This window comes from Pseudophryne corroboree, chromosome 1 (genome assembly GCF_028390025.1).
Source record: "Pseudophryne corroboree isolate aPseCor3 chromosome 1, aPseCor3.hap2, whole genome shotgun sequence".
NCBI classification, from domain to species: Eukaryota; Metazoa; Chordata; class Amphibia; order Anura; family Myobatrachidae; genus Pseudophryne; species Pseudophryne corroboree.
The window spans coordinates 17,027,313-17,040,989 of record NC_086444.1 but is presented as its reverse complement, the minus strand read 5'-3'; the positions used below and the strand labels follow the sequence as shown (position 1 = coordinate 17,040,989).

General features: G+C 53.2%; 1 protein-coding gene across 1 annotated transcript in view; it reads left to right on the top strand.

Moving 5' to 3' along the window:
• Positions 1–13,677, top strand: part of LOC135053761 (uncharacterized) — a 214,805-nt gene that overhangs the window by 43,692 nt on the left and 157,436 nt on the right. The window lies entirely within an intron of this gene.

The following is a 13,677-nucleotide window of genomic DNA, read 5'->3' as shown; positions in this document are numbered from 1 at the left end:
CTGCGTCTGTAGGAGATAGATGCCTCCTGTTAGTGAGGATCCCAGTGCTGTGTCTGTAGGAGATAGACGCCTCCTGTTAGTGAGGATCCCAGTGCTGTGTCTGTAGGAGATAGATGCCTCCTGTTAGTGAGGATCCCAGTGCTGCGTCTGTAGGAGATAGACGCCTCCTGTTAGTGAGGATCCCAGTGCTGCGTCTGTAGGAGATAGATGCCTCCTGTTACTGAGGATCCCAGTGCTGTGTCTGTAGGAGATAGATGCCTCCTGTTAGTGAGGATCCCAGTGCTGTGTCTGTAGGAGATAGACGCCTCCTGTTAGTGAGGATCCCAGTGCTGTGTCTGTAGGAGATAGACGCCTCCTGTTAGTGAGGATCCCAGTGCTGTGTCTGTAGGAGATAGACGCCTCCTGTTACTGAGGATACCAGTGCTGTGTCTGTAGGAGATAGACGCCTCCTGTTAGTGAGGATCCCAGTGCTGTGTCTGTAGGAGATAGACGCCTCCTGTTAGTGAGGATCCCAGTGCTGTGTCTGTAGTAGATATACGGCTCCTGTTAGTGAGGATCCCAGTGCTGTGTCTGTAGGAGATAGATGCCTCCTGTTAGTGAGGATCCCAGTGCTGTGTCTGTAGGAGATAGACGCCTCCTGTTAGTGAGGATCCCAGTGCTGTGTCTGTAGGAGATAGACGCCTCCTGTTAGTGAGGATCCCAGTGCTGTGTCTGTAGGTGATAGACGCCTCCTGTTAGTGAGGATCCCAGTGCTGTGTCTGTAGGAGATAGACCCTCCTGTTACTGAGGATCCCAGTGCTGTGTCTGTAGGAGATAGACGCCTCCTGTTAGTGAGGATACCAGTGCTGTGTCTGTAGGAGATAGATGCCTCCTGTTACTGAGGATCCCAGTGCTGCATCTGTAGGAGATAGACGCCTCCTGTTAGTGAGGATCCCAGTGCCTTGTCTGTAGGAGATAGACGCCTCCTGTTAGTGAGGATCCCAGTGCTGCATCTGTAGGAGATAGACGCCTCCTGTTAGTGAGGATCCCAGTGCTGCATCTGTAGCAGATAGACGCCTCCTGTTAGTGAGGATCCCAGTGCCTTGTCTGTAGGAGATAGACGCCTCCTGTTAGTGAGGATCCCAGTGCTGCATCTGTAGGAGATAGACGCCTCCTGTTAGTGAGGATCCCAGTGCTGTGTCTGTAGGAGATAGACACCTCCTGTTAGTGAGGATCCCAGTGCTGTGTCTGTAGGAGATAGATGCCTCCTGTTAGTGAGGATCCCAGTGCTGCATCTGTAGGAGATAGACGCCTCCTGTTAGTGAGGATCCCAGTGCCTTGTCTGTAGGAGATAGACGCCTCCTGTTAGTGAGGATCCCAGTGCTGCATCTGTAGGAGATAGACGCCTCCTGTTAGTGAGGATCCCAGTGCTGTGTCTGTAGGAAATAGATGCCTCCTATTACTGAGGATCCCAGTGCTGTGTCTGTAGGAGATAGACGCCTCCTGTTAGTGAGGATCCCAGTGCTGTGTCTGTAGGAGATAGACGCCTCCTGTTAGTGAGGATCCCAGTGCTGCGTCTGTAGGAGATAGACGCCTCCTGTTACTGAGGATCCCAGTGCTGTGTCTGTAGGAGATAGACGCCTCCTGTTAGTGAGGATCCCAGAGCTGTGTCTGTAGGAGGTAGACGCCTCCTGTTACTGAGGATACCAGTGCTGTGTCTGTAGGAGATAGACGCCTCCTGTTAGTAAGGATCCCAGTGCTGTGTCTGTAGGAGATAGACGCCTCCTGTTAGTGAGGATCCCAGAGCTGTGTCTGTAGGAGGTAGACGCCTCCTGTTACTGAGGATCCCAGTGCTGCGTCTGTAGGAGATAGATGCCTCCTGTTACTGAGGATCCCAGTGCTGCGTCTGTAGGAGATAGACACCTCCTGTTAGTGAGGATCCCAGTGCTACGTCTGTAGGAGATAGACACCTCCTGTTACTGAGGATCCCAGTGCTGCGTCTGTAGGAGATAGACGCCTCCTGTTACTGAGGATCCCAGTGCTGTGTCTGTAGGAGATAGACACCTCCTGTTACTGAGGATCCCAGTGCTGTGTCTGTAGGAGATAGACGCCTCCTGTTACTGAGGATCCCAGTGCTGTGTCTGTAGGAGATAGACGCCTCCTGTTAGTGAGGATCCCAGTGCTGCGTCTGTAGGAGATAGATGCCTCCTGTTACTGAGGATCCCAGTGCTGCGTCTGTAGGAGATAGACGCCTCCTGTTAGTGAGGATCCCAGTGCTGCGTCTGTAGGAGATAGATGCCTCCTGTTAGTGAGGATCCCAGTGCTGTGTCTGTAGGAGATAGATGCCTCCTGTTAGTGAGGATCCCAGTGCTGCGTCTGTAGGAGATAGACGCCTCCTGTTAGTGAGGATCCCAGTGCTGCGTCTGTAGGAGATAGATGCCTCCTGTTAGTGAGGATCCCAGTGCTGTGTCTGTAGGAGATAGACGCATCCTGTTAGTGAGGATCCCAGTGCTGCGTCTGTAGGAGATAGATGCCTCCTGTTAGTGAGGATACCAGTGCTGCGTCTGTAGGAGATAGACGCCTCCTGTTAGTGAGGATCCCAGTGCTGCGTCTGTAGGAGATAGATGCCTCCTGTTACTGAGGATCCCAGTGCTGCGTCTGTAGGAGATAGACGCCTCCTGTTAGTGAGGATCCCAGTGCTGTGTCTGTAGGAGATAGATGCCTCCTGTTAGTGAGGATCCCAGTGCTGTGTCTGTAGGAGATAGACGCCTCCTGTTAGTGAGGATCCCAGTGCTGTGTCTGTAGGAGATAGATGCCTCCTGTTAGTGAGGATACCAGTGCTGCGTCTTTAGGAGATAGACGCCTCCTGTTAGTGAGGATCCCAGTGCTGCGTCTGTAGGAGATAGATGCCTCCTGTTACTGAGGATCCCAGTGCTGCGTCTGTAGGAGATAGACGCCTCCTGTTAGTGAGGATCCCAGTGCTGCGTCTGTAGGAGATAGACGCCTCCTGTTAGTGAGGATCCCAGTGCTGCGTCTGTAGGAGATAGATGCCTCCTGTTAGTGAGGATCCCAGTGCTGCGTCTGTAGGAGATAGATGCCTCCTGTTAGTGAGGATCCCAGTGCTGCATCTGTAGGAGATAGACGCCTCCTGTTAGTGAGGATCCCAGTGCTGCGTCTGTAGGAGATAGATGCCTCCTGTTAGTGAGGATCCCAGTGCTGCGTCTGTAGGAGATAGACACCTCCTGTTAGTGAGGATCCCAGTGCTGCGTCTGTAGGAGATAGACGCCTCCTGTTACTGAGGATCCCAGTGCTGCGTCTGTAGGAGATAGATGCCTCCTGTTACTGAGGATCCCAGTGCTGCGTCTGTAGGAGATAGACGCCTCCTGTTACTGAGGATCCCGGTGCTGCGTCTGTAGGAGATAGATGCCTCCTGTTAGTGAGGATCCCAGTGCTGCGTCTGTAGGAGATAGATGCCTCCTGTTAGTGAGGATCCCAGTGCTGCGTCTGTAGGAGATAGACACCTCCTGTTACTGAGGATCCCAGTGCTGCGTCTGTAGGAGGTAGACGCCTCCTGTTACTGAGGATACCAGTGCTGCGTCTGTAGGAGATAGACGCCTCCTGTTAGTGAGGATACCAGTGCTGCGTCTGTAGGAGATAGATGCCTCCTGTTAGTGAGGATCCCAGTGCTGCGTCTGTAGGAGATAGATGCCTCCTGTTACTGAGGATCCCAGTGCTATGTCTGTAGGAGATAGATGCCTCCTGTTACTGAGGATCCCAGTGCTGTGTCTGTAGGAGATAGATGCCTCCTGTTAGTGAGGATCCCAGTGCTGCGTCTGTAGGAGATAGACGCCTCCTGTTAGTGAGGATCCCAGTGCTGCGTCTGTAGGAGATAGACGCCTCCTGTTAGTGAGGATCCCAGTGCTATGTCTGTAGGAGATAGATGCCTCCTGTTACTGAGGATCCCAGTGCTGTGTCTGTAGGAGATAGATGCCTCCTGTTAGTGAGGATCCCAGTGCTGTGTCTGTAGGAGATAGACGCCTCCTGTTACTGAGGATCCCAGTGCTGTGTCTGTAGGAGATAGACGCCTCCTGTTAGCGAGGATCCCAGTGCTGCGTCTGTAGGAGATAGATGCCTCCTGTTAGTGAGGATCCCAGTGCTGCGTCTGTAGGAGATAGATGCCTCCTGTTAGTGAGGATCCCAGTGCTGTGTCTGTAGGAGATAGACGCCTCCTGTTAGTGAGGATCCTAGTGCTGCGTCTGCGCCTCCTGTTAGTGAGGATCCCAGTGCTGCGTCTGTAGGAGATAGATGCCTCCTGTTAGTGAGGATCCCAGTGCTGTGTCTGTAGGAGATAGACGCCTCCTGTTAGTGAGAATCCCAGTGCTGCGTCTGTAGGAGATAGATGCCTCCTGTTAGTGAGGATCCCAGTGCTGCGTCTGTAGGAGATAGATGCCTCCTGTTAGTGAGGATCCCAGTGCTACGTCTGTAGGAGATAGACGCCTCCTGTTACTGAGGATCCCAGTGCTGTGTCTGTAGGAGATAGACGCCTCCTGTTACTGAGGATCCCAGTGCTGTGTCTGTAGGAGATAGATGCCTCCTGTTAGTGAGGATCCCAGTGCTGCGTCTGTAGGAGATAGACGCCTCCTGTTAGTGAGGATCCCAGTGCTGCGTGTGTAGGAGATAGACGCCTCCTGTTAGTGAGGATCCCAGTGCTGCATCTGTAGGAGATAGACGCCTCCTGTTAGTGAGGATCCCAGTGCTGCGTCTGTAGGAGATAGATGCCTCCTGTTAGTGAGGATCCCAGTGCTGTGTCTGTAGGAGATAGATGCCTCCTGTTAGTGAGGATCCCAGTGCTGCGTCTGTAGGAGATAGATGCCTCCTGTTAGGGAGGATCCCAGTGCTGCGTCTGTAGGAGATAGACGCCTCCTGTTAGTGAGGATCCCGGTGCTGCGTCTGTAGGATATAGATGCCTCCTGTTAGCGAGGATCCCAGTGCTGCGTCTGTAGGATATAGATGCCTCCTGTTAGTGAGGATCCCAGTGCTGCATGTGTAGGAGATAGACGCCTCCTGTTACTGAGGATCCCAGTGCTGTGTCTGTAGGAGATAGATGCCTCCTGTTAGTGAGGATCCCAGTGCTGTGTCTGTAGGAGATAGATGCCTCCTGTTACTGAGGACCCCAGTGCTGCGTCTGTAGGAGATAGATGCCTCCTGTTAGTGAGGATCCCAGTGCTGCGTCTGTAGGAGATAGATGCCTCCTGTTAGTGAGGATCCTAGTGCTGCGTCTGTAGGAGATAGATGCCTCCTGTTAGTGAGGATCCCAGTGCTGCGTCTGTAGGAGATAGACGCCTCCTGTTACTGAGGATCCCGGTGCTGCGTCTGTAGGAGATAGACGCCTCCTGTTAGTGAGGAACCCAGTGCTGCCTCTGTAGGAGATAGACGCCTCCTGTTAGTGAGGATCCCAGTGCTGCCTCTGTAGGAGATAGACGCCTCCTGTTACTGAGGATCCCGGTGCTGTGTCTGTAGGAGATAGACGCCTCCTGTTAGTGAGGATCCCGGTGCTGTGTCTGTAGGAGATAGACGCCTCCTGTTACTGAGGATCCCAGTGCTGCGTCTGTAGGAGATAGATGCCTCCTGTTAGTGAGGATCCCAGTGCTGCGTCTGTAGGAGATAGACGCCTCCTGTTACTGAGTATACCAGTGCTGCGTCTGTAGGAGATAGATGCCTCCTGTTAGTGAGGATCCCAGTGCTGCGTGTGTAGGAGATAGACGCCTCCTGTTAGCGAGGATCCCAGTGCTGCGTCTGTAGGAGATAGATGCCTCCTGTTAGTGAGGATCCCAGTGCTGCGTCTGTAGGAGATAGATGCCTCCTGTTAGTGAGGATCCCAGTGCTGTGTCTGTAGGAGATAGACGCCTCCTGTTAGTGAGGATCCTAGTGCTGCGTCTGTAGTAGATAGACGCCTCCTGTTAGTGAGGATCCCAGTGTTGCGTCTGTAGGAGGTAGACGCCTCCTGTTAGTGAGGATCCCAGTGCTGCGTCTGTAGGAGATAGATGCCTCCTGTTAGTGAGGATACCAGTGCTGCGTCTGTAGGAAATAGACGCCTCATGTTAGTGAGGATCCCAGTGCTGCGTCTGTAGGAGATAGATGCCTCCTGTTAGTGAGGATCCCAGTGCTGCGTCTGTAGGAGATAGATGCCTCCTGTTAGTGAGGATCCCAGTGCTGCGTCTGTAGGAGATAGATGCCTCCTGTTAGTGAGGATCCCAGTGCTGCGTCTGTAGGAGATAGACGCCTCCTGTTAGTGAGGATCCCAGTGCTGCGTCTGTAGGAGATAGATGCCTCCTGTTTGTGAGGATCCCAGTGCTGTGTCTGTAGGAGATAGATGCCTCCTGTTAGTGAGGATCCCAGTGCTGTGTCTGTAGGAGATAGACGCCTCCTGTTAGTGAGGATCCCAGTGTTGCATCTGTAGGAGATAGACGCCTCCTGTTAGTGAGGATCCCAGTGCTGGGTCTGTAGGAGATAGACGCCTCCTGTTAGTGAGGATCCCAGTGCTGCGTCTGTAGTAGATAGATGCCTCCTGTTAGTGAGGATCCCAGTGCTGCGTCTGTAGGAGATAGATGCCTCCTGTTAGTGAGGATCCCAGTGCTGTGTCTGTAGGAGATAGACGCCTCCTGTTAGTGAGGATCCCAGTGTTGCATCTGTAGGAGATAGACGCCTCCTGTTAGTGAGGATCCCAGTGCTGGGTCTGTAGGAGATAGACGCCTCCTGTTAGTGAGGATCCCAGTGCTGCGTCTGTAGTAGATAGATGCCTCATGTTAGTGAGGATCCCAGTGCTGCGTCTGTAGGAGATAGACGCCTCCTGTTAGTGAGGATCCCAGTGCTGGGTCTGTAGGAGATAGACGCCTCCTGTTAGTGAGGATCCCAGTGCTGCGTCTGTAGGAGATAGACGCCTCCTGTTAGTGAGGATCCCAGTGCTGCATCTGTAGGAGATAGACGCCTCCTGTTAGTGAGGATCCCAGTGCTGTGTCTGTAGGAGATAGATGCCTCCAGTTAGTGAGGATCCCAGTGCTGCGTATGTAGGAGATAGACGCCTCCTGTTAGTGAGGATCCCAGTGCTGCCTCTGTAGGAGATAGATGCCTCCTGTTAGTGAGGATTCCAGGGCTGTGTCTGTAGTAGATAAACGCCTCCTGTTAGTGAGGATCCCAGTGCCTTGTCTGTAGGAGATAGACGCCTCCTGTTAGTGAGGATCCCAGTGCTGCGTCTGTAGGAGATAGACGCCTCCTGTTAGTGAGGATCCCAGTGCTGCGTCTGTAGGAGATAGATGCCTCCTGTTAGTGAGGATCCCAGTGCTGCCTCTGTAGGAGATAGATGCCTCCTGTTAGTGAGGATCCCAGTGCTGTGTCTGTAGTAGATAGACGCCTCCTGTTAGTGAGGATCCCAGTGCCTTGTCTGTAGGAGATAGACGCCTCCTGTTAGTGAGGATCCCAGTGCTGCGTCTGTAGGAGATAGATGCCTCCTGTTAGTGAGGATCCCAGTGCTGTGTCTGTAGTAGATAGACGCCTCCTGTTAGTGAGGATCCCAGTGCTGCGTCTGTAGGAGATAGATGCCTCCTGTTAGTGAGGATCCCAGTGCTGCGTCTGTAGGAGATAGACACCTCCTGTTAGTGAGGATCCCAGTGCTGCGTCTGTAGGAGATAGACGCCTCCTGTTACTGAGGATCCCAGTGCTGCGTCTGTAGGAGATAGATGCCTCCTGTTACTGAGGATCCCAGTGCTGCGTCTGTAGGAGATAGACGCCTCCTGTTACTGAGGATCCCGGTGCTGCGTCTGTAGGAGATAGATGCCTCCTGTTAGTGAGGATCCCAGTGCTGCGTCTGTAGGAGATAGATGCCTCCTGTTAGTGAGGATCCCAGTGCTGCGTCTGTAGGAGATAGACACCTCCTGTTACTGAGGATCCCAGTGCTGCGTCTGTAGGAGGTAGACGCCTCCTGTTACTGAGGATACCAGTGCTGCGTCTGTAGGAGATAGACGCCTCCTGTTAGTGAGGATACCAGTGCTGCGTCTGTAGGAGATAGATGCCTCCTGTTAGTGAGGATCCCAGTGCTGCGTCTGTAGGAGATAGATGCCTCCTGTTACTGAGGATCCCAGTGCTATGTCTGTAGGAGATAGATGCCTCCTGTTACTGAGGATCCCAGTGCTGTGTCTGTAGGAGATAGATGCCTCCTGTTAGTGAGGATCCCAGTGCTGCGTCTGTAGGAGATAGACGCCTCCTGTTAGTGAGGATCCCAGTGCTGCGTCTGTAGGAGATAGACGCCTCCTGTTAGTGAGGATCCCAGTGCTATGTCTGTAGGAGATAGATGCCTCCTGTTACTGAGGATCCCAGTGCTGTGTCTGTAGGAGATAGATGCCTCCTGTTAGTGAGGATCCCAGTGCTGTGTCTGTAGGAGATAGACGCCTCCTGTTACTGAGGATCCCAGTGCTGTGTCTGTAGGAGATAGACGCCTCCTGTTAGCGAGGATCCCAGTGCTGCGTCTGTAGGAGATAGATGCCTCCTGTTAGTGAGGATCCCAGTGCTGCGTCTGTAGGAGATAGATGCCTCCTGTTAGTGAGGATCCCAGTGCTGTGTCTGTAGGAGATAGACGCCTCCTGTTAGTGAGGATCCTAGTGCTGCGTCTGCGCCTCCTGTTAGTGAGGATCCCAGTGCTGCGTCTGTAGGAGATAGATGCCTCCTGTTAGTGAGGATCCCAGTGCTGTGTCTGTAGGAGATAGACGCCTCCTGTTAGTGAGAATCCCAGTGCTGCGTCTGTAGGAGATAGATGCCTCCTGTTAGTGAGGATCCCAGTGCTGCGTCTGTAGGAGATAGATGCCTCCTGTTAGTGAGGATCCCAGTGCTACGTCTGTAGGAGATAGACGCCTCCTGTTACTGAGGATCCCAGTGCTGTGTCTGTAGGAGATAGACGCCTCCTGTTACTGAGGATCCCAGTGCTGTGTCTGTAGGAGATAGATGCCTCCTGTTAGTGAGGATCCCAGTGCTGCGTCTGTAGGAGATAGACGCCTCCTGTTAGTGAGGATCCCAGTGCTGCGTGTGTAGGAGATAGACGCCTCCTGTTAGTGAGGATCCCAGTGCTGCATCTGTAGGAGATAGACGCCTCCTGTTAGTGAGGATCCCAGTGCTGCGTCTGTAGGAGATAGATGCCTCCTGTTAGTGAGGATCCCAGTGCTGTGTCTGTAGGAGATAGATGCCTCCTGTTAGTGAGGATCCCAGTGCTGCGTCTGTAGGAGATAGATGCCTCCTGTTAGGGAGGATCCCAGTGCTGCGTCTGTAGGAGATAGACGCCTCCTGTTAGTGAGGATCCCGGTGCTGCGTCTGTAGGATATAGATGCCTCCTGTTAGCGAGGATCCCAGTGCTGCGTCTGTAGGATATAGATGCCTCCTGTTAGTGAGGATCCCAGTGCTGCATGTGTAGGAGATAGACGCCTCCTGTTACTGAGGATCCCAGTGCTGTGTCTGTAGGAGATAGATGCCTCCTGTTAGTGAGGATCCCAGTGCTGTGTCTGTAGGAGATAGATGCCTCCTGTTACTGAGGACCCCAGTGCTGCGTCTGTAGGAGATAGATGCCTCCTGTTAGTGAGGATCCCAGTGCTGCGTCTGTAGGAGATAGATGCCTCCTGTTAGTGAGGATCCTAGTGCTGCGTCTGTAGGAGATAGATGCCTCCTGTTAGTGAGGATCCCAGTGCTGCGTCTGTAGGAGATAGACGCCTCCTGTTACTGAGGATCCCGGTGCTGCGTCTGTAGGAGATAGACGCCTCCTGTTAGTGAGGAACCCAGTGCTGCCTCTGTAGGAGATAGACGCCTCCTGTTAGTGAGGATCCCAGTGCTGCCTCTGTAGGAGATAGACGCCTCCTGTTACTGAGGATCCCGGTGCTGTGTCTGTAGGAGATAGACGCCTCCTGTTAGTGAGGATCCCGGTGCTGTGTCTGTAGGAGATAGACGCCTCCTGTTACTGAGGATCCCAGTGCTGCGTCTGTAGGAGATAGATGCCTCCTGTTAGTGAGGATCCCAGTGCTGCGTCTGTAGGAGATAGACGCCTCCTGTTACTGAGTATACCAGTGCTGCGTCTGTAGGAGATAGATGCCTCCTGTTAGTGAGGATCCCAGTGCTGCGTGTGTAGGAGATAGACGCCTCCTGTTAGCGAGGATCCCAGTGCTGCGTCTGTAGGAGATAGATGCCTCCTGTTAGTGAGGATCCCAGTGCTGCGTCTGTAGGAGATAGATGCCTCCTGTTAGTGAGGATCCCAGTGCTGTGTCTGTAGGAGATAGACGCCTCCTGTTAGTGAGGATCCTAGTGCTGCGTCTGTAGTAGATAGACGCCTCCTGTTAGTGAGGATCCCAGTGTTGCGTCTGTAGGAGGTAGACGCCTCCTGTTAGTGAGGATCCCAGTGCTGCGTCTGTAGGAGATAGATGCCTCCTGTTAGTGAGGATACCAGTGCTGCGTCTGTAGGAAATAGACGCCTCCTGTTAGTGAGGATCCCAGTGCTGCGTCTGTAGGAGATAGATGCCTCCTGTTAGTGAGGATCCCAGTGCTGCGTCTGTAGGAGATAGATGCCTCCTGTTAGTGAGGATCCCAGTGCTGCGTCTGTAGGAGATAGATGCCTCCTGTTAGTGAGGATCCCAGTGCTGCGTCTGTAGGAGATAGACGCCTCCTGTTAGTGAGGATCCCAGTGCTGCGTCTGTAGGAGATAGATGCCTCCTGTTTGTGAGGATCCCAGTGCTGTGTCTGTAGGAGATAGATGCCTCCTGTTAGTGAGGATCCCAGTGCTGTGTCTGTAGGAGATAGACGCCTCCTGTTAGTGAGGATCCCAGTGTTGCATCTGTAGGAGATAGACGCCTCCTGTTAGTGAGGATCCCAGTGCTGGGTCTGTAGGAGATAGACGCCTCCTGTTAGTGAGGATCCCAGTGCTGCGTCTGTAGTACATAGATGCCTCCTGTTAGTGAGGATCCCAGTGCTGCGTCTGTAGGAGATAGATGCCTCCTGTTAGTGAGGATCCCAGTGCTGTGTCTGTAGGAGATAGACGCCTCCTGTTAGTGAGGATCCCAGTGTTGCATCTGTAGGAGATAGACGCCTCCTGTTAGTGAGGATCCCAGTGCTGGGTCTGTAGGAGATAGACGCCTCCTGTTAGTGAGGATCCCAGTGCTGCGTCTGTAGTAGATAGATGCCTCATGTTAGTGAGGATCCCAGTGCTGCGTCTGTAGGAGATAGACGCCTCCTGTTAGTGAGGATCCCAGTGCTGGGTCTGTAGGAGATAGACGCCTCCTGTTAGTGAGGATCCCAGTGCTGCGTCTGTAGGAGATAGACGCCTCCTGTTAGTGAGGATCCCAGTGCTGCATCTGTAGGAGATAGACGCCTCCTGTTAGTGAGGATCCCAGTGCTGTGTCTGTAGGAGATAGATGCCTCCAGTTAGTGAGGATCCCAGTGCTGCGTATGTAGGAGATAGACGCCTCCTGTTAGTGAGGATCCCAGTGCTGCCTCTGTAGGAGATAGATGCCTCCTGTTAGTGAGGATTCCAGGGCTGTGTCTGTAGTAGATAAACGCCTCCTGTTAGTGAGGATCCCAGTGCCTTGTCTGTAGGAGATAGACGCCTCCTGTTAGTGAGGATCCCAGTGCTGCGTCTGTAGGAGATAGACGCCTCCTGTTAGTGAGGATCCCAGTGCTGCGTCTGTAGGAGATAGATGCCTCCTGTTAGTGAGGATCCCAGTGCTGCCTCTGTAGGAGATAGATGCCTCCTGTTAGTGAGGATCCCAGTGCTGTGTCTGTAGTAGATAGACGCCTCCTGTTAGTGAGGATCCCAGTGCCTTGTCTGTAGGAGATAGACGCCTCCTGTTAGTGAGGATCCCAGTGCTGCGTCTGTAGGAGATAGATGCCTCCTGTTAGTGAGGATCCCAGTGCTGTGTCTGTAGTAGATAGACGCCTCCTGTTAGTGAGGATCCCAGTGCTGCGTCTGTAGGAGATAGATGCCTCCTGTTAGTGAGGATCCCAGTGCTGTGTCTGTAGTAGATAGACGCCTCCTGTTAGTGAGGATCCCAGTGCTGCGTCTGTAGGAGATAGATGCCTCCTGTTACTGAGGATCCCAGTGCTGCGTCTGTAGGAGATAGACGCCTCCTGTTAGTGAGGATCCCAGTGCTGCGTCTGTAGGAGATAGACGCCTCCTGTTAGTGAGGATCCCAGTGCTGCATCTGTAGGAGATAGACGCCTCCTGTTAGTGAGGATCCCAGTGCCTTGTCTGTAGGAGATAGACGCCTCCTGTTAGTGAGGATCCCAGTGCTGCATCTGTAGGAGATAGACGCCTCCTGTTAGTGAGGATCCCAGTGCTGTGTCTGTAGGAAATAGATGCCTCCTATTACTGAGGATCCCAGTGCTGTGTCTGTAGGAGATAGACGCCTCCTGTTAGTGAGGATCCCAGTGCTGTGTCTGTAGGAGATAGACGCCTCCTGTTAGTGAGGATCCCAGTGCTGCATCTGTAGGAGATAGACGCCTCCTGTTAGTGAGGATCCCAGTGCTGCATCTGTAGGAGATAGACGCCTCCTGTTAGTGAGGATCCCAGTGCTGTGTCTGTAGGAAATAGACGCCTCCTGTTAGTGAGGATCCCTGTGCTGCGTCTGTAGGAGATAGACGCCTCCTGTTACTGAGGATCCCGGTGCTGCGTCTGTAGGAGATAGACGCCTCCTGTTAGTGAGGATCCCAGTGCTGCGTGTGTAGGAGATAGACGCCTCCTGTTAGTGAGGATCCCAGTGCTGCGTCTGTAGGAGATAGATGCCTCCTGTTAGTGAGGATCCCAGTGCTGCGTCTGTAGGAGATAGACGCCTCCTGTTAGTGAGGATCCCAGTGCTGCGTCTGTAGGAGATAGACGCCTCCTGTTAGTGAGGATCCCAGTGCTGTGTCTGTAGGAGATAGACGCCTCCTGTTAGTGAGGATCCCAGTGCTGTGTCTGTAGGAGATAGACGCCTCCTGTTAGTGAGGATCCCAGTGCTGTGTCTGTAGGAGATAGACGCCTCCTGTTAGTGAGGATCCCAGTGCTGCGTGTGTAGGAGATAGACGCCTCCTGTTAGTGAGGATCCCAGTGCTGCGTCTGTAGGAGATAGATGCCTCCTGTTAGTGAGGATCCCAGTGCTGCGTCTGTAGGAGATAGATGCCTCCTGTTAGTAAGGATCCCAGTGCTGCGTCTGTAGGAGATAGACGCCTCCTGTTAGTGAGGATCCCAGTGCTGCGTCTGTAGGAGATAGATGCCTCCTGTTAGTGAGGATCCCAGTGCTGCGTCTGTAGGAGATAGACGCCTCCTGTTAGTGAGGATCCCAGTGCTGTGTCTGTAGGAGATAGATGCCTCCTGTTAGTGAGGATCCCAGTGCTGCGTCTGTAGGAGATAGACGCCTCCTGTTACTGAGGATCCCAGTGCTGCGTCTGTAGGAGATAGACGCTTGCTGTTAGTGAGGATCCCAGTGCTGCGTCTGTAGGAGATAGACGCCTCCTGTTAGTGAGGATCCCAGTGCCTTGTCTGTAGGAAATAGACGCCTCCTGTTAGTGAGGATCCCAGTGCTGCGTCTGTAGGAGATAGACGCCTCCTGTTAGTGAGGATCCCAGTGCCTTGTCTGTAGGAAATAGACGCCTCCTGTTAGTGAGGATACCAGTGCTGTGTCTGTAGGAGATAGACGC